At 39.9% G+C, this 18,710-nt stretch overlaps 1 protein-coding gene across 1 annotated transcript in view; it reads left to right on the plus strand.

Annotated features, from left to right (window-relative positions):
- The window catches only part of LOC127414919 (serine-rich coiled-coil domain-containing protein 1-like), a 131,917-nt gene that overhangs the window by 105,305 nt on the left and 7,902 nt on the right, over positions 1 to 18,710 (plus strand). The window lies entirely within an intron of this gene.

The raw sequence follows: 18,710 nt of genomic DNA on the forward strand, positions 1-18,710 counted from the left end.
AAACATAGCCTGGTATGATGAGTCTTGATTTCTGATCACAGATGGGTAGGCCCACTGCAGCCTCAGCTTTCTGTTCTTGGCTGACAGAAGTGGAACCCAACGTGGTCTTCTACTGTTGTAGCCCATCCTCCTCCAGGTTCTACCACATTTTGTGCAAGATCACATTTTGCCCACTTTCTGATGGCTTATGTTAATTAACTGAAGCTCCTGAACCGTATCTGCATGATTTTATGCATTGCACTGCTGCCACACGATTGGCTGATTAGATAAGCGCATGAATAAGTAGGTGTACTTGTGTGTGTGTGTGTGTGTGTGTGTGTGTGTGTGTGTGTGTGTGTGTGTGTGTGTATATATATATATATATATATATATATATATATATATATATATATATATATATATATATATATATATATATACAGTGGTGTGAAAAAGTGTTTGCCCCGTTCTTGATTTCTTATTTTTTTGCATGTTTGTCACACTTAAATGTTTCAGATCATCAAACAAGTTTAAATATTAGTCAAAGATAACACAAGTAAACGCAAAATGCAGTTTTTAAATGAAGGTTGTTATTATTAAGGGAAAACAAAATCCAAACCTACTTGGCCCTGTGTGAAAAAGTGATTGCCCCCTAAACCTAATAACTGGTTGGGCTACCCTTAGCAGCAACAACTGCAATCAAGCGTTTGTGATAACTTGCGATGAATCTTTTACAGCGCTGTGGAGGAATTTTGGCCCACTCATCTTTGCAGAATTGTTGCAATTCAGCCACATTGGAGGGTTTTCGAGCATGAACTGCCTTTTTAAGGTCATGCCACAGCATCTCAATAGGATTCAGGTCAGGACTTTGACTAGGCCACTCCAAAGTCTTCATTTTGTTTTTCTTCAGCCATTCAGAGGTGGACTTGCTGGTGTGTTTTGGATCATTGTCCTGCTGCAGAACCCAAGTTCGCTTCAGCTTGAGGTCACGAACAGATGGCCGGACATTCTCCTTCAGGATTTTTTGGTAGACAGCAGAATTCATGGTTCCATTTATCACAGCAAGTCTTCCAGGTCCTGAAGCAGCAAAACAGCCCCAGACCATCACACTACCACCACCATATTTTACTGTTGGTATGATGTTCTTTTTCTGAAATGCGGTGTTACTTTTACGCCAGATGTAATGGGACACACACCTTCCAAAAAGTTCAACTTTTGTCTCGTCAGTCCACAGAGTATTTTTCCAAAAGTCTTGGGGATCATCAAGATGTTTTCTGGCAAAAATGAGATGAGCCTTAATGTTCTTTTTGCTCAGCAGTGGTTTTCGTCTTGGAACTCTGCCATGCAGGCCATTTTTACCCAGTCTCTTTCTTATGGTGGAGTCATGAACACTGACCTTAACTGAGGCAAGTGAGGCCTGCAGTTCTTTGGATGTTGTTGTGGGGTCTTTTGTGACCTTTTGGATGAGTCGTCGCTGCGCTCTTGGGGTAATTTTGGTCAGCCGGCCACTCCTGGGAAGGTTCACCACTGTTCCATGTTTTCGCCATTTGTGGATAATGGCTCTCACTGTGATTCTCTGGAGTCCCAAAGCTTTAGAAATGGCTTTATAACCTTTTCCAGACTGATAGATCTCAATTACTTTCTTTCTCATTTGTTCCTGAATTTCTTTGGATCTCGGCATGATGTCTAGCTTTTGAAGATCTTTTGGTCTACTTCACTTTGTCAGGCAGGTCCTATTTAAGTGATTTCTTGATTGAGAACAGGTGTGGCAGTAATCAGGCCTGGGTGTGGCTAGAGAAATTGAACTCAGGTGTGATAAACCACAGTTAAGTTATGTTTTAACAGGTGGGGCAAACACTTTTTCACACAGGGCCATGTAGGTTTGGATTTTGTTTTCCCTTAATAATAACAACCTTCATTTAAAAACTGCATTTTGTGTTTACTTGTGTTATCTTTGACTAATAATTAAACTTGTTTGATGATCTGAAACATTTAAGTGTGACAAACATGCAAAAAAATAAGAAATCAGGAAGGGGGCAAACACTTTTTCACACCACTGTATAACTGGCAACTGTATCAATGGACTATTGAACTATAAAAGATCAGTAATTAAAAAATTCATATTTTAAGATGAATAAAGTTGTTGGCAAGATTTTTTATTTTTAATGTGTTAAAAAAAAGAATGAATTGTTACACCACTGCTGAGTAGGCATGTTTAAAAATGGAGATTAACATCTGCGTCCTATTCTTCAATCATGATTTGCTTTGTAAGCTGGATGGGATTTTGAATAAATAAGCACAGACCCATTTGAAACCACATTTTAAAGACAGCTTACACAATATTTTAGGTCTGTTGCAATAATAGATCTGTTATTACAGTTGATACATTGCCTTTTCTCTATATTATCTTCATATTGTAGCCCATTTTTCAATTTTCCTTTGAAACTACATGATTCTGGGAAAAGAAGCTGTCAGTATGTTTTTGGGAATGCTCTTGTGTTGAAAAGGTGTCCATTAGGGTTGTGCTGATACCATCATATATCGATATATTGCAATACTTTTTCTTATGATATTGTATTGATACTTTAGATCCCTGTTTTGATATTTCATCTTTTTGTGTATTCATATCATGTCCAAAATTTCCATAATGAAGAAGCATATCATCAAAATAAGCAGGAACTCTGAGAGGGGCATTTCTGTGTGGTTCATAGCTGCTGATATTGTGATATATTCTTGACATATGTATCGCAATATCAGTAGGGGGTAGTCGATACTCTGCCCTTGTGTGCATATGCCAGCCTATAGTTAGATGTGTTAGATGTGGCTTCCAGTGCGTGGTTATTTCCCAATCAGCATTGCTAATTGATGCTGCATCCTGCTGACTGTTATGTGTGTGTTCTAGCATGTGGACAGGCTTGGCCTGGATCTCAGCCCAGGGGTGAGGCTGCAAATCCATCACTACTCTGCACTGAGCAAGTAGGGCCAGCTGAGGGACCAGCTCCGCACTCCCCCCCCCCCAGTGGACAGATTCAGGACACCTCAGGTTCATTAGTCTCACGAAAGTAGGGCAGGTGCAGTGTGAGTACCCAACTCCCTCTCCTGTATCTACTATGCAAGGCTCAGGGTTTGACAGGGGTGACTCACTCATACACCACAAGGGCCACTTCTGCATAGGCCAGGGTCTTTCCTGCTCTTTGCTAAATGGGCCCATTCAACGTTTCAGATGATGGGACCCCCCGGCTAATAAGCGTTGGGGGTTCCTCTGCCATGTGCTTTGAATATTTCATCTCTCAGATACTGAGGGCCACAGCCCTTTGAATCTTAACAATTTATTGCAACATTAATGAACAGAGCTAAAGCATAAATATTAATGAACAATTCCTTTGCAATCTGCAAATTCGGAAATGCCTTGAGGTTCGTCATTGAAGTGTTTTGCCGACAAATATGGAAAATTAATATGCAGAACAAGAAAATCTGATAAGAATGAATTGCCTTTGTTTTTTATGTGGAGTGTCTTCAATAAGGCAAGCCACCCACACATTTTTATGTTAAAGGAATATTCTATGTTCAACTTAAGTTATGCTTAATCGACAGCATTTGTGTCATAATGTTGATAACCATTAAAAAAAAAGCAAAAATCAAGGTTACACGGAGGCATTTACAATGGAAATGAATAGGGCTAATTTTAGAGGGTTTAAAGGCAGAAATGTGAAGCTTATAATTTTATAAAAGCACTTGCATTAATTCTTCTGTTAATACTGTGAATTATTTGAGCTGTGATGTTAAATTGTCATTTTTATGGTCGTTTAAGGGTTTATGGCGTTTTGTTGTCATGACAATATAGTTGTCAAATATAACTTTACACAGAAAAGGTTAGTAAGCGATTTTATCACACAAAAATCATGTTAACACACATAATGGTTATATATAGTGGCACACTTTTGAAACGGTGAGTATTTTAATGTTTACGGATTGGCCCCGTTCAATTCCATTGTAAGTGCCTCACTGGAACCCAAATTTTAGCATATTTTTAAGAAAAGGAGGGACAAGTCGAATTTCAAATTTGTGGTAATAAATATTATACCATGTGAAAGATCTCTTGCACTCTTGGGGGCCAGGTTAAAAGTACACGTGGGTCGTTTATTGTCAACACTTTCCAGTGAATAAACACAAAATAATGCTTTTCAACAGTACACTGAACACACACACACACAGCTTTGTGCGTCTCTCTCTCTCTCCCCTGCGGCGGTCTTTACTGCCCTTTTATCCCTCTCAAGCTCTCACTGCAACACAAAACAGCTGTTAGAGATAATTTCCCAAAGGTATCAATCCTTACCACTCTTCCTCTCCTGGCCTTGCTCTCTACAGACTTCGCTCAGCAACGCTTCCATCACCACATACCAAAAATGCTGTTGATTGAGCTTAACTTGTAGTGAACTCTAAATATTCCTTTTAAGTGCAAACTGTGCTCCATACACTGAATAGTAGGGGTGTGAATCTTTGGGTTGATAGCGAATTAGATGAATTGGTTTTCAGTTGTTTTTTTGTTTTTTGTTTTTTTTCTACATTCTGAATTATTTAATTTGATTGCATACACTGAATAGAAAAACTACTTCAGATTGTTTATTGCACTAAAAGTAACTTGATTGGAAAAGCATTGCATACATTTCAAGATCACATAGGCTGCTTGGAAAGCTACAAAACAATTCACTTTTACAGTAAAAAGTGTACTTTAAAAGTGTATTCAAGCACAATTACTAATTATTTACTAAAATATTTTTTTTATTAAAAGCATAATCCAAATACCACATAATCTGATTACTTTTAGTTACTTCTGGGTAACCTCAAGGCCACATGTGCAATTAAAGAAAATCAGTATCAACTAGATAACTTAAACAATGCACAACAACATTGGCTCTACCAATGGCAGTTTGTTTGGGGCGGGACTATCTGTTTGTCCAAACAATGGTAGACAGAGGAGGGATTGTTTGGGAAATAGTCATTATTTTTCTAATTCCGTTCAGTGACGCTTGTGGTGCAGAAATTTCACACCACATTCATGTATGATTTTCATGGTTTACACTGACCAAAGATGAGACCAAGTGCATGCCTATGCTGGCATTCATCAGGGTGCAGCTGTACAAGGATCACTGTCCAGATTTGTCTCCCTTTGTCCCATCTTGCTGTCCTCTTTTTCTTTTCTCCCTCCTGCACCTCTTCATGGTCTGTCAGTAGGTACAATAGTGGTAATTAATATGGGCCATGTGTTGAGCCGGACTGGCATGTTTGTGTGAGGAGCTGACGGCAGAGGCCCTGACTGTAGAACCCTCAAGGTGAGTTAGATATGAGATGAGCGTCCAAAGGTCGAAACTTCCCTTCACTCACACAATCACCCGATGGTGAGTGACATTTGACAGCTCTGCTCAGGAGAGCCATGAAGGACAGTGTGTTCTCGTCTTTGCTTTGCTTCGCCGATGACCCCCGGCACACTGCCCTCCCTCTTCTGTACCAACAGTGCATGAGAATTTTCTATGAGTTCCTCTAAAGCCAAAAATTCTGACTAATCTAGTCAGCCTCTTATACTTTCAGTTGAAATGAATGCCAGTTTTTTGTATTCCAAGTAATTTTTCTGTGAAATCTGTGGCTGATGTAGTAGTTTGAGCTTACGAAGTAACATAATGGAGCAGTATCACATGAGCAACGAGTGCTGTTACAGCCGTACCGATATTCAGTATATGAGCACGAATGCCATATCGCTGTCATACAGCAGTTCTATAAACAAAAAGTTAATATTGAGTAACTTACCTTTCAGACAAATTTTGGCCAGTTCGTAAATGTTTTCTCTGCCAACAAAATTATTTGAAAAGAAGCCAAAGAGTCAAGATATGCATTGCGGCAAGCAACATTGACATGCAAATCTGACAGCCTGTCTGGAAAGGAGTTTGTGAGTAGAATGGAGCGAGTGCAATTTCCATCTCTCCTCAAAGTATTCTGTAATAACTCTGCTCCGGGTTTTCCATTTCATCGCTCCCCACTCGCTGGTGAGAGAAATCCTGCTTCAAGCGACCCCAGATCACTTGGAAACCCACTCCTTGTCCTATGCAAAATTACACAACTCTGCTTGCACTCTGCACTGTTCATGTATATTGGTCTGGAACGCCGCAAACACATACAAGCGGAGTGATACAAATCGTGAATCGTCCCATTTCTGTTATACTAAATATCAGCTCTTTTGGAATGCCAATTGGCCGATCAAATTAATGGAATTAGAACTTACTGTTGTATAATGATGAATAAGATTACAGAAAGAAATCTGGAATGGTTTCTGAAATTTTTCCTGTAGCAAGTTCATGTTCCCCCTGTTTGCAGCTTCACAGGAAGGTTAACTTATTTCAAGATTTCCGCAGGAAGAGTAAACAATATCAGAGAGTCTGAGTTTAGGGTGGATTTAAAAGATGCTTTTTCATCCAGTCAGTGTAGGCCAGGGGTCGGCAACCTATGGCACAGTGCTGGCATGCGGATGGGTAATCAGTGGCACGGCAGCAATGGCGAGAGAGGTGTAGACTGTTTTATTTATATAAATTCCACACCTGCATTCCAATCTACATCTTGATGTAATCCCATGATCATGCAGCGTGTTTTCATGAGCTGAATGGGAGGCTAAACAAAAAGTTAAAATGTGACGAGACTGCAGTATACCCAACTTGTGCAGCGTGTGCAAGCCATTCGCGCATCACGAGCCGGCAGCCCTTCACTTTCGTTAAATCGCGCTAGTAAACACACCCACTTTGCTTTGGTCAGGCTGTGCGGATGACAGCCTACATTTATAGTAATAGTTTCATTTGTTTGTATTTGCTTTCAGAACAACACGTGTTGTAATTAGGAAAACACCACTATTAATCCTTGAGATTTCCAACCCAGCATACAGGTACACACTCTTTAAACCATGGTCACACTCAAAATTAAATTAAACAATTAAAAGAGAAAACATAAACCCACATCGTGGGGTTCAAAAATCTTAGTCTATTAAAAATATAAATTAAACCTGGAAATAAAGTCTGCGATTCACAGAAAAGGGCAAAATAGTTGATTGGCTTGTAACGCGCGAATGGCTTGCACACGCACTGTGAGTCTCATCACACTTTAATAGTGTTTAGCCCCCCATTCAGCTGATAAAAACATGCAGCGTGATCATGAGGAAGGATTACATCAAGATGTAGACTGGAATGCAGGTGCGAAAAACTTATAATTAGCCTGCTTCCCTCTCACTGTTGCTTGCGTGCTAGTGATTACCCAGCTCTGTGTGATTTAGTACAATGTAGTATGACATAATATAAGAAATATTTAAGATTCCACAAAATATTTTTGTCGGCATGGCCATTGACCAGAAAAAAAAAATGGCACTCTGAGTCAAAAAGGTTGCCGACCCCTAGTGTAGACTTTGCAATGGCTCAAAGGCTTTTAGAGAGAGAGATGGTGTGTGTGTGTGAGAGAGAGAGAGAGAGAGAGAGAGAGACGTGGATGTAGGATGTACTGGTGTGAGAAATGAGGTGCTGTGAAGTAGGCAAGCCCTCCAGCAGTCCTTGTACTACTGATAAGAGATGAGGGCCTCTGGGAAATGTAGCGGGTCAGACATCAGTGGCGTTTCTCACAGGTGTTTTAGGGTGAAAAGCATGCACCCACAGTCCAGTAATGCTCAGCATGAAGAGCCTTTTATTCAATCCTAGATGCAAATACAATACTCATACAAAAAACATTGGTAAACAGAGATGGTACAGCCTAATGAAACTGAGAACATTTATATTTGTTCATGAAATATTAATTAATTCAAACTGGAATTGACTCATTAAAAAATAATCACAGTATCTGCTTTGGCAAGCTTGCAAAACCTTCCACTTTGAGAAAGAAGTAGATTTGATTTGAAAATGTTCCAAAGAACATCTTTTGTGCTTCAGTGGATGCAAGTAATTCTGACCTTTCGTACAAGGTCAATGTGACCAATTTGCTTATTTGATTAGTTATTTAGAAATGTGCAGAATCGTAAATTTTTCTTATTGCTTTTACATCACAATGTTTCTTTGTTTTAAATCTTTCAAAAATCTTCTTAAACTTTTTTGGAGATACTATTTCTGCTCACTACAATTGTACTGAGTGGTTATCTGAGTTACCATAGCCTTTCTGCCAGCTCGAACCTGTCTGGCCAATCTCCGTTGACCTCTCTCATCAACAAGACGTTTCCGTCCGCAGAACTGCCGCTCACTGGATGTTTTTTGGTTTTTGGCACCATTCTGAGTAAACACTAGACACTGTTGTTTGTGAAAATCCTAGAAGATCAGCAGTTACAGAAATACTCAAACCAGCCCGTCTGGCACCAACAATCATGCCACGGTCTAAATCACTGAGATGCAGTTGCTCCATTCTGATGGTTGATGTGAACATTAACTGAAGCTCCTGACCCGTATCTGCATGATTTTATGCACTGCACTGATGCCATTCGATTGGCTGATTAGATAATTGCATAAATATGTAGGTGAACAGGTGTTCCTAATAAAGTGCTCAGCGAGTATACATGAATGTAAAATTATTCGAAACAAGAAAACCATGTCAGCGAATACTATGGGCCAGATGTTCCATTCACATGGATTTTGGGCTGTTAGTCTGGTAGGACTTCCTCTTGCGTGTCTTATGGAGACTCATTTGGCTTGAGGATGTGTGTCCTCATATACTTTCACACCTGAGGTTAAAGTCTGGGACTGGGCTCCGCAGGACAGGTCATCACATCGATTTTTGCTCAAGCCCTCAGCCAGGTTCAGCATTAACAGCCACGAGAGGATGACAGTTCACCTCTCTGCAGAGTGACACCAAAGCAAATGGATGCCGGCAGAGGAGATGCACTAAACAACACAGCCCGAGGGCTCTCAGACCTTTGGCTTCGTGAATCATGTTGTACCTCCATGCCACCCCCATCATGCCAGGTTGCTTATGGGATGCTCAACTCGGATACAAAAGAGCGTTATTTTTGTCTACAGTGCTGAAAATCTATGCCATTTGTTCTGGCTGTTTCTGTTTGGAAAGTATGGAATATCGTATATGAGTGGAATGGAGTGTCAGCAAATTCACCTCCTAGATTTAAGTGTTCTGTAATCAGTCCGCTGAAGTTACACTCCGGGTTTTCCATTTCCTGCTCCTCACTCATTGGTGAGAGAAACCCAAACTGATCCTGTAGCAAGAGAAAATACAGACACACTAACTTTAAAGATTAAGTATGTAACTTTTATGATGTTAAAATACTCCCAGTTAATACGCAGAGGCAATGATAAGAGAGCCATTTGTACAGTGCATCTGGAAAGTATTCACAGCGCTTCACTTTTTCCACATTTTGTTATGTTACAGCCTTATTCCAAAATGGATTAAATTCCCAATACCCCATAATGACAACGTGAAAGAAGTTTGTTTGAAATCTTTGCAAATTTATTAAAAATTAAAAACGAAAAAAATCACATGTACATAAGTATTCACAGCCTTTGCCATAACACTCAAAATTGAGCTCAGGTGCATCCTGTTTCCACTGATCATCCTTGAGATGTTTCTACAACTTGATTGGAGTCCACCTGTGGTAAATTCAGTTGATTGGACATGATTTGGAAAGGCACACACCTGTCTATATAAGGTCCCACAGTTAACAGTGCATGTCAGAGCACAAACCAAGCCATGAAGTCCAAGGAATTGTCTGTAGACCTCCAAGACAGGATTGTATCGAGGCACAGATCTGGGGAAGGGTACAGAAACATTTCTGCAGCATTGAAGGTCCCAATGAGCACAGTGGCCTCCATCATCCGTAAATGGAAGAAGGTTGGATCCACCAGGACTCTTCCCAGAGCTGGCTGCCTGGCCAAACTGAGCGATCGGGGGAGAAGGGCCTTAGTCAGGGAGGTGACCAAGAACCCGATGGTCACTCTGACAGAGCTCCAGCATTTCTCTGTGGAGAGAGGAGAAACTTCCAGAAGAACAACCATCTCTGCAGCACTCCACTAATCAGGCCTGTATGGTAGAGTGGCCAGACAGAAGCCACTCCTCAGTAAAAGGCACATGACAGCCTGCCTGGAGTTTGCCAAAAGGCACCTGAAGGACTCTCAGACCATGAGAAACAAAGATTGAACTCTTTGGCCAGAATGGCAAGCATCATGTCTGGAGGAAACCAGGCACCGCTCATTACCCGGCCAATACCATCCCTGCAGTGAAGCATGGTGGAGGCAGCATCATGCTGTGGGGATGTTTTTTAGCGGCAGGAACTGGGAGACTAGTCAGGATCGAGGGTAAGATGAATGCAGCAATGTACAGAGACATCCTTGATGAAAACCTGCTCCAGAGCGCTCTGGACCTCAGACTGGGGTGGAGGTTCATCTTCCAACAGGACAACGACCCTAAGCACACAGCCAAGATAACAAAGCAGTGGCTCCGGGACAAGTCTGTGAATGTCCTTGAGTGGCCCAGCCAGAGCCCAGACTTTAACCCGATTGAACAACTCTGGAGAGATCTGAAAATGGCTGTGCACCGACGCTCCCCATCCAACCTGATGGAGCTTTAGAGGTCCTGCAAAGAAGAATGGGAGAAACTGCCCAAAAATAGGTGTGCCAAGTTTGTAGCATCATACTCAAAAAGACTTGAGGCTGTAATTGGTGTCAAAGGTGCTTCAACAAGGTATTGAGCAAAGGCTGTGAATACTTATGTACATGTGATTTTTTTTTTTTTTAATTATTATTATTTATTTATTTTTATAAATTTACAAAGATTTCAAACAAACTTCTTTCACGTTGTCATTATGGGGTATTGTTTGTAGAATTTTGAGGAAAATAATGAATTTAATCTATTTTGGAATAAGGCTGTAACATAAAAAAAGTGGAAAAAGTGAAGCGCTGTGAATACTTTCCGGATGCACTGTAGATTGTTTTCCATGAAAACTGTGATCACTGTCTCTGTGGTGCTATAAAAATATTGTTCTGTTTGTTTGAGCATCCCAATGGCAAAAGTTTGGGTCTGGACTGTCTGTTTGTTTGATTAACAGCAGAAAGGGGAAGTATTCGGAAATGCTGTTTCTGTTTGCAATTCCATTTTTTCACACTTCAGCTTTAAAGAAAAACTCCTCAGTCTAGGCAAAATCACACAGCTCCGCTTCCACTCTGCACTGCTTACATACTCGAGTCTGAAATGGCACAAACACAGACAGTCGGAGTAATGCAGTCACTGAAACGTCACAGTGCTGTGATGCTAAATATCAGCTCAGAGAGCCATACAGAAGAGTGTTATTTTTGTCTACAGCGCTCAAGGACTGCAAATCTCTGTCATTGTTTTAGCTGTTTTCTGCTTGGAGGGGTTTGTTGAGCAGATACCAGCTGGAGTGTAAGGAGCCAGTAGGTTTCTTTCATTGCTTTGTGTGTTTCATCATATTGATTCAAAGTCAGCTCGTGACACTTAATGTTGTGCAGTAAATTGCGTGACACATTGTTACGTGAAGCTACTCGCCCAGTGTAACACACACGTGGAACATATGCGGTTCCAGCGGATGGTCTTTAAACAAGCATCTGCTGCTTTTTGACGACACCCAGGCAGCTGCAACAATCTCATCAGCTTCAGAAGACATCTGCCACCTTATCTGATTGAAACTCAATTTATGAATGCTTTTTTGCTCTCACTTGGATTTTTCCTCCCATTTTGATATATATTTTCCATTATTGTTTATCCAGGTCCTCTGCTGTCAGAGAGAACAAGACAAGGACTGTAAAGAATCTTATCTTCCCTAAAGCTGACAGCTGTTGAAGGGGCTCAATAGGGGGGAAAGTCTTTGAAGTATGCTCAGTTACTCCACATATCAAATCCAGCCTCCATCATTTCTCATCATCTAGGAACAAGGCTCGCTTCTTTCACTTAAACTCTGCAGAGCGACCCATCCCATTTCAACTCATTGTGTTTCTTTTTTGCACGTTATCTCTGTCTGTGTTTTTCTTTTTGCCTCTATTTTGTCTTTGTATTTTGGGAGCCTCTTTTTCAGCTCTCAAATTTCTATCAATCTTTCCTCATCAGTCAATGTTTCAGCACACCTAAATGTGCAGTCTTTTTTTGTAGCTGACATTTCTTTCCTTTAATCCACCTGCAGTTGAGTAGTGCTCATATAAACGATTTTGGGGGAAGCTACTTAGAAAATTGTGGGCTATTTAAGGGTGAGCTATATCTTTCTTAATATGTAACTATCAGATAATATATGAATACATTTTCTTTCTTTCTTTTTTTTTTTTCAATTGGGCAGTATTTATCTAGCAATAAAACAATGATCTCAATTAGGTTGACAGCATAAAACAATCAATTTACACTAAATACTGTACTACTAATAGAAATGGAAATCACCATAATTACAAATGACCATATTTACATAACGTCGAAAACATAGTGATGAACAGCAGCATTTAACTAAATAATGTATTTTTATAACATTATAAATATAATATTGTTTTGTATATCACTGCAAAAATAAATAAATAAATAAATAAATCTGTGCATGGACTTAAATGAACTTCCCAAACAAAAAGATTCATTAAATTAAATCAGAAAGAGAAAAAGAGTATATTTTAGGAGAGCAGATTAAATTTGTACATCTGCTTGCTGGGCTGTACAGTTGCATGTGCAAAACGATGAAAAAAAAAAAATACTGATTTTGTCACATTACACTGCATCTCAGAAAAAGTAAAAAAAAGACAACCTCAAGTACCTTCATGCTACTGAAAATTTTTAAGGAGTAGTTCACCCAAAAATTATAATTCTTCACCCTCATACTGTCTTAAACTAGTCTGACCTTTTTTTCTTCCTGAGGAACACAAAGAAAGATGTTTTTGTCCATACTATGTAAGTCAACTGGGTGCTAAACTTTCAAGCTCCGAAAAGCACATGAAGGCAGCATAATTGTAATCCACACTCGGGTGGTTTGATCCATTTCTTCTAAAGTAATATGATAACTTTGGTTAAGAAACAAAGCAAAAATTAAATCCTTATTAACCAAAATGCTTCACTTCTGACCAGCTCTCCTGTGCACGTTCATGAGAGAAGCTCATTCACTTGTCCTCATGCTTGATGCATGCACACTCACATGTTCACACAGAACTTTCGGTTGTATTGCACATGTGTCAGTTCTTGCCGTGAACATGCAAGCATGCATGTGACATGCATCTAGAAGGCATAAATTAAACCGCTTGAGTCCTTTGGATTACTTTTATGCTGTTTTATGCTGCCTTTTATGTACTTTTTGAAAGATTTGGACCTGTAGACTTGGAAATAAACAAAAAATCTTCATTTGTGTTCCGCAGAAGAAAATCGTACAAGTTTCAGAAGGTGTGAGGCTGAGTAAATATGATTTTTGGTTGAACTATTCCTGTTAGTAGTGTCGCTACTTTTATTTAGTTACTTCCCAACTGGCTTCCCAACTACTGAGGCAGTGTAGCAGCCATGGTATCCAATGAGCCAATTAAAAGCATTTAGAGGCAATTTGTAATCATCACTCTGATCAGGCACTGGCGAGGAGGACAGCCATTTGTTTTTAAGACCCCTCAAAATGTGGCACTTCATCCACTTTGTCTTCCTATCCTCCTTTCTCACTCTCTAAAGCATCTCTTCATCATCTCAACTTAGACTCAGACAGATGAGTTTCAGGAAGAGTGGGCAGATGACATGCCTCTATCTGCCCCACATTGGCTGATTATGGAGCCTGGTATTTGGGACACAGTGACAAAAGATACTGGCTCTCTGTAGTCCAAAATGCATTTATGGTTTACCCTCTTTCTGTTGTCATCTGATTGAAAGTTATTGCAAAGTTGGATTTCTTATTTAATGCAAGCATGTCTCGGAAAGTTGAATTGAATAAATTGTACTTTGTGTACTCAGCATAGTCGACAATAAATATGGTGCTGCCACACAAATTCAAAGAGGAAACTGTGGCGCTCTTTCATGGTGTTTATTTGAGAAAACCTCCATCTGTGTGAGGTGAAAGATTCGTATTGTCTATTTATTTTACATGATCCTGGGAAAAAATAAATGGCAAATAAATCCATTCTTCTTGTCTGTCGAGACACTGACGAGAAGTGCCGCTGATTTTTATTTATTTATTTATTTATTTTTTTATTTTTTTTTCTCCCCAAATATATTTTTAGATATGAAAATGTGCTGTGCTTGCTTGAAAATATTTTTTTGAAAGTAATACATAACCAGACATCTGTAGACTGGGCTCAGTCTTCAGTCCAGGACTATACATCATACAAAATAATTACTGTCCACTGCCTAGGGCTTAGACAGCGTGGTTCTTTGCAACAGTTGCTTGTTGCATGTTTGTGCGTGAGCGTGTGTAAGTGTGTTTGTAGGTGTGCTGAAGTGTGGAAAATGAGTTGGCTGCATCTTGCTACTTCGAGCCTACTGCATATAATCAGCCGGGGGGCTTTTAACAAAAGCATGTCATTAGTGCAGGACCTGCTTCTTCACAAGCTAATAAAGACCCAAATAGATTATGACTGTTAAATCATTCCGATTTACTCCAGTTGCTGTTTTTCCACTGGATGACTCTAGTTGTGTGTGAGTGCGTGTGCATGCGTGCGCATGTGCGTGCATGGGTGTGTGCCTGCATGTGTGTCTCTGGCCTCTATCCAGAGCAGGTACCAAACTCTCTCTGTCACCATCTGATGCATTTACCCCTGTTAGCATGTGCATCCAAAGACTGAATGATGCAGAGCGCGTTTTTGAAAGGACATAACCATTGTAAATCCAAACTCCAGTTCCAAAAGCACCCACCTCTTCACATGGTATCCCTCACCTGAAAATCACAACAGTCAAACTTTCATGGTTTTTGTTAACAAGAGATGCATGCAAGGTTAGATTAAAAATGTGTACCGCAAATTCCGATCGGGCAATGAGAGGCCATTCTGTTTCAATGGAAGTTAGTGGAGGAGATGCCTCAATATGCCAAATAAACTAATTTTGTGTGGAAATAGCTTCTCAGTTAATAGATTGACTGCTTCTCTGCTAATCTTCAACATGTTTGGTATGACACATTAATTTTGGAATAAGCGGTTGTATATTTGGAATTAACTATGAAAAAAATAACATAGGCAAAAGAGAATATACATAGATGAGCCAAAACATTATGACCACCTGCCTAATATGATGTTGGTCATCTGTGTGCCACAAACAGCGCTGACCCACCAAGGCATGGACTCAACAAGACCCTTGAAGGTGTCCTGTGGTATCTGGCACCAAGACATTAGCAGCAGATCCTTCAAGTCCTGTAAGTTGCAAGGTGGAGCCACCATTGATCAGACTTGTAGGTCCAGCACATCCCACAGATGCTCAATCGGATTGAGATCTGGGGAATTTGGAGGGCAGGGCAACACCTTGAACTCTTCAACATGTTCCTCAAACCATTCCCGAACAATGTGTGGCACGACGCATTATCCTGCTAAAAGAGGCCACTGCCATCAGGGAATGCCATTGCCATGAAGGGGTGTATCTGGTCTGCAACGATGTTTAGGTAGGTGGCGTGTGTCAGATTGACGTCCACATGAATGGCCGGACCAAGAGTTTCCCAGCAGAACATTGGCCAGAGCATCACACTCCCACCAGATTGTTGTCTTCCCACAGTGCATCCTGGTGCAGTCACTTCCCCAGGTAAATGGTGCAAATGTACACGGCCGTCCACATGATATAAAAGAACCCAGACTCATTGGACCAGATGACCTTCTTCCACTGCTCCAAGGTCAAGTTCTGACGCTTGCATGCCCATTGAAGGCGCTTTCGCCGGTGGATAGGGGTCATCATGGGCACTCTGACCAGTCTGCAGCTACGCAGCCCCATATGCAGCAGGGTGCAATGCAATGTGCAACACAATGCAATGTGCAACACATTCCTCCCGTAACCATCATTAACATTTTCTGTGACTTGTGGCACAGTAGACCTTCTGTTGATTCGGACCAGTCAGGATAACCTTTGTTGCCCTCGCACATCGATGTGCCTTGGGTGCCCAACACCCTGTTGATAGTTTGTCCCTCCTCGGACCACTGTCCGTAGGTACTCACCACTGCTGACCGGGAGCACCTCACAAGCCTTGCCGTTTCAGAGATTCTCTGACCCAGTTTTCTGGCCATAACAATTTGGCCCTTGTCAAAGTCGCTTAAGTCTTTAACTCCTGCCCATTTCTCCTGCATTGAACAAGTTGACTACGAGAACTGATTGTTCGCTTACCATCTAATCTACCCAGACGTTGACATGTGGCCTTGTTAGGTGATGATCAACATTATTTGCTTCACCTGTGAGTGGCCGTAATGTTTTGGCTCACGAGTGTACACTCGCTGAGCATTTTATTGGGTCCTAGCATTATTGACCTAATAAAGTGCCCGACATGATCTGCTGGTGTAGCCATCCACCTCAAGGTTCGACGTGTTGTGCATTCTGAGATGCTATTCTGCTCACTACAATTGTACAGAGTGGTTATCTGAGTTACCGTAGCCTTTTTGTTAACTCAAATCAGTCTGGCCATTCTTCATTTGACCTCTCTCATCAACAAAGCGCTTCCATCCACAGAACTGCCGCTCACTGGATGTTTTTTGTTTTTGGCACCATTCTGAGTGAACTCTAGAGACTGTTGTGTGTGAAAATCTCAGGAGATCAGCAGTTTCAGAAATACTCAAACCAGCCTGTCTGACACCAACAATCATGCCACGGTCGAAATCACTGAGAGAATTATTTCTTTTCTCCATTCTGATGGTTGATGAGAACATTAACTGAAGCTCCTGACCTGTATCTGAACGATTTTATTGCACTGCTGCCACATGATTGGCTGATTAGATAATCCCATAATTAAGGTGTTCCTAATTAAGTGCTCAGTGAGTGTATAGTAGGCTATAAGTAGGACTCATTTTTACAAAACTCATCATTCATTTCTGTGGTATCAGAAAACGGTGACTGATTGTCGTAAAACTCTGAAAGCAATTCAGTGCTGTTAGATCCATTATGTGATTGGCTTCAAAGCCGCACATGATCTGAGTTGAGCATTTCACCTGCATTAGCATGTGCATCTCTCAATGCCTCGCATGGAGTCTGCTCCATAGTGTAAGAATTAAATGCATCTTTTTTTTTAATTTTTTTTTTATTATTCAATTTCACGTCACAGCTGAAATTCTTACATTAGGCACGTCACAATTAATCAGCTTTTCCTCACTTTGTGAAGTGCAGATTTAAATCAAGTAACAGAGTATTACTTTCTGGCTGCCAGCTCTGAGTGACAGGTTGAGTTACACTACCGGTCAAAAGTTTTGAAACACTTACTCATTCTTTATTTTTTATATATATATATATATATATATATATATATATATATATATATATATATATATATATATATATATGTATAATATTTATTTATTTATTTATTCACATTTAAGAATAATAGTAATCAAAACTTTAGAATAACATAAATGGAACTATGAGAATTATATTGTGACTAAACAAAATCCAAAATAAATCAAAACTGTGTTATATTTTAGCATCTTCAAAGTAGTCACCCTTTGCCTAGAATTTGCAGACATGTACTCTTGACATTTTTCAACCAACTTCTTGAGGTATCACCCTGGGATGATTTTTAAACCATATTGAAGGAGTTCCCATCTATGTTGGGCACTTATTGGCTGCTTTTCTTTATTATTTGGTCCAAGTCATCAATTTCAAAAACCTTTTTTTTTATTATAAAATTTTGTTTATAATGAAATAAATTTATATGGTGGCACAAGTATATTTTTGTCTACAAAACTAATTTCAAACATTTAAGCATACGCCTTAAGATCAAACGATTTTTAAGATCATGAGAAACATTTCAGTCAAGTGTTTCAAAAGTTTTGACCGGTAGTGTATGTATCAAACAATCAGTCACGAGTTTTCAACTTATTTCTTTTTTGTGTTCAATATTTGTACTGCACTCATTTAGCACTGTGAGTAATAGAGAGTCTGTTATGTAAAGAGGAGGCAGTGATGTGTGGTAAATGAACAGGTGGCTCAAGCTTCTCAGCGCAGGCTTTGTTTCTTGTGCCACCTCCCCACAATGTGTGCCTTTTGGCCTCCTTTTCCTAAAAAAGGCAATTTTCCAGTTGGTCTGGAAACAATTAGAATAGGTTTCTAAAAGCCAAGCAAGCTTTGTCAAAATGTCAACGAATTAAATGTCTTAATTCAGGAGTCTTTTCAGACTGGAGAGTGTGGAATCCCAGGGGGCCTTAACCCTCATGTCCTGTTCGGTCATTTTTGACCAAAATCAATTTTGTTTCTTCAGTAAAACTGATGGGTACAAGACTTCGTGACTTTTTGTCCATTTGATATCTGAACACACAAAAAGAAATTGGAGTTGATTCGATCAGTCTAAGTGGTAGAAAAAAAATAAGTTACACATGTACTGTTCCCAGTCAAAAGTGACCGCCATAGGAAATGAATGGGAAACACAAAAAATCACAGATTTGTTTAATTATTTATTATATAAAAAAAAAAAAAAAAAAAAACAAGCAGCCACAACGCAGAAAAAAACATAGACATGAAGGGGTGAGACTACCAAACATCAAGAGTGCAAAACACATAACACACACACAAAACTGAACTGGAATTTTTTTTTTTTACATTTGTCAAAAATCAAACAAACAATAAATCAGCCACAAAATAGA

This window comes from Myxocyprinus asiaticus, chromosome 24, assembly GCF_019703515.2.
Source record: "Myxocyprinus asiaticus isolate MX2 ecotype Aquarium Trade chromosome 24, UBuf_Myxa_2, whole genome shotgun sequence".
Lineage (NCBI taxonomy): Eukaryota > Metazoa > Chordata > Actinopteri > Cypriniformes > Catostomidae > Myxocyprinus > Myxocyprinus asiaticus.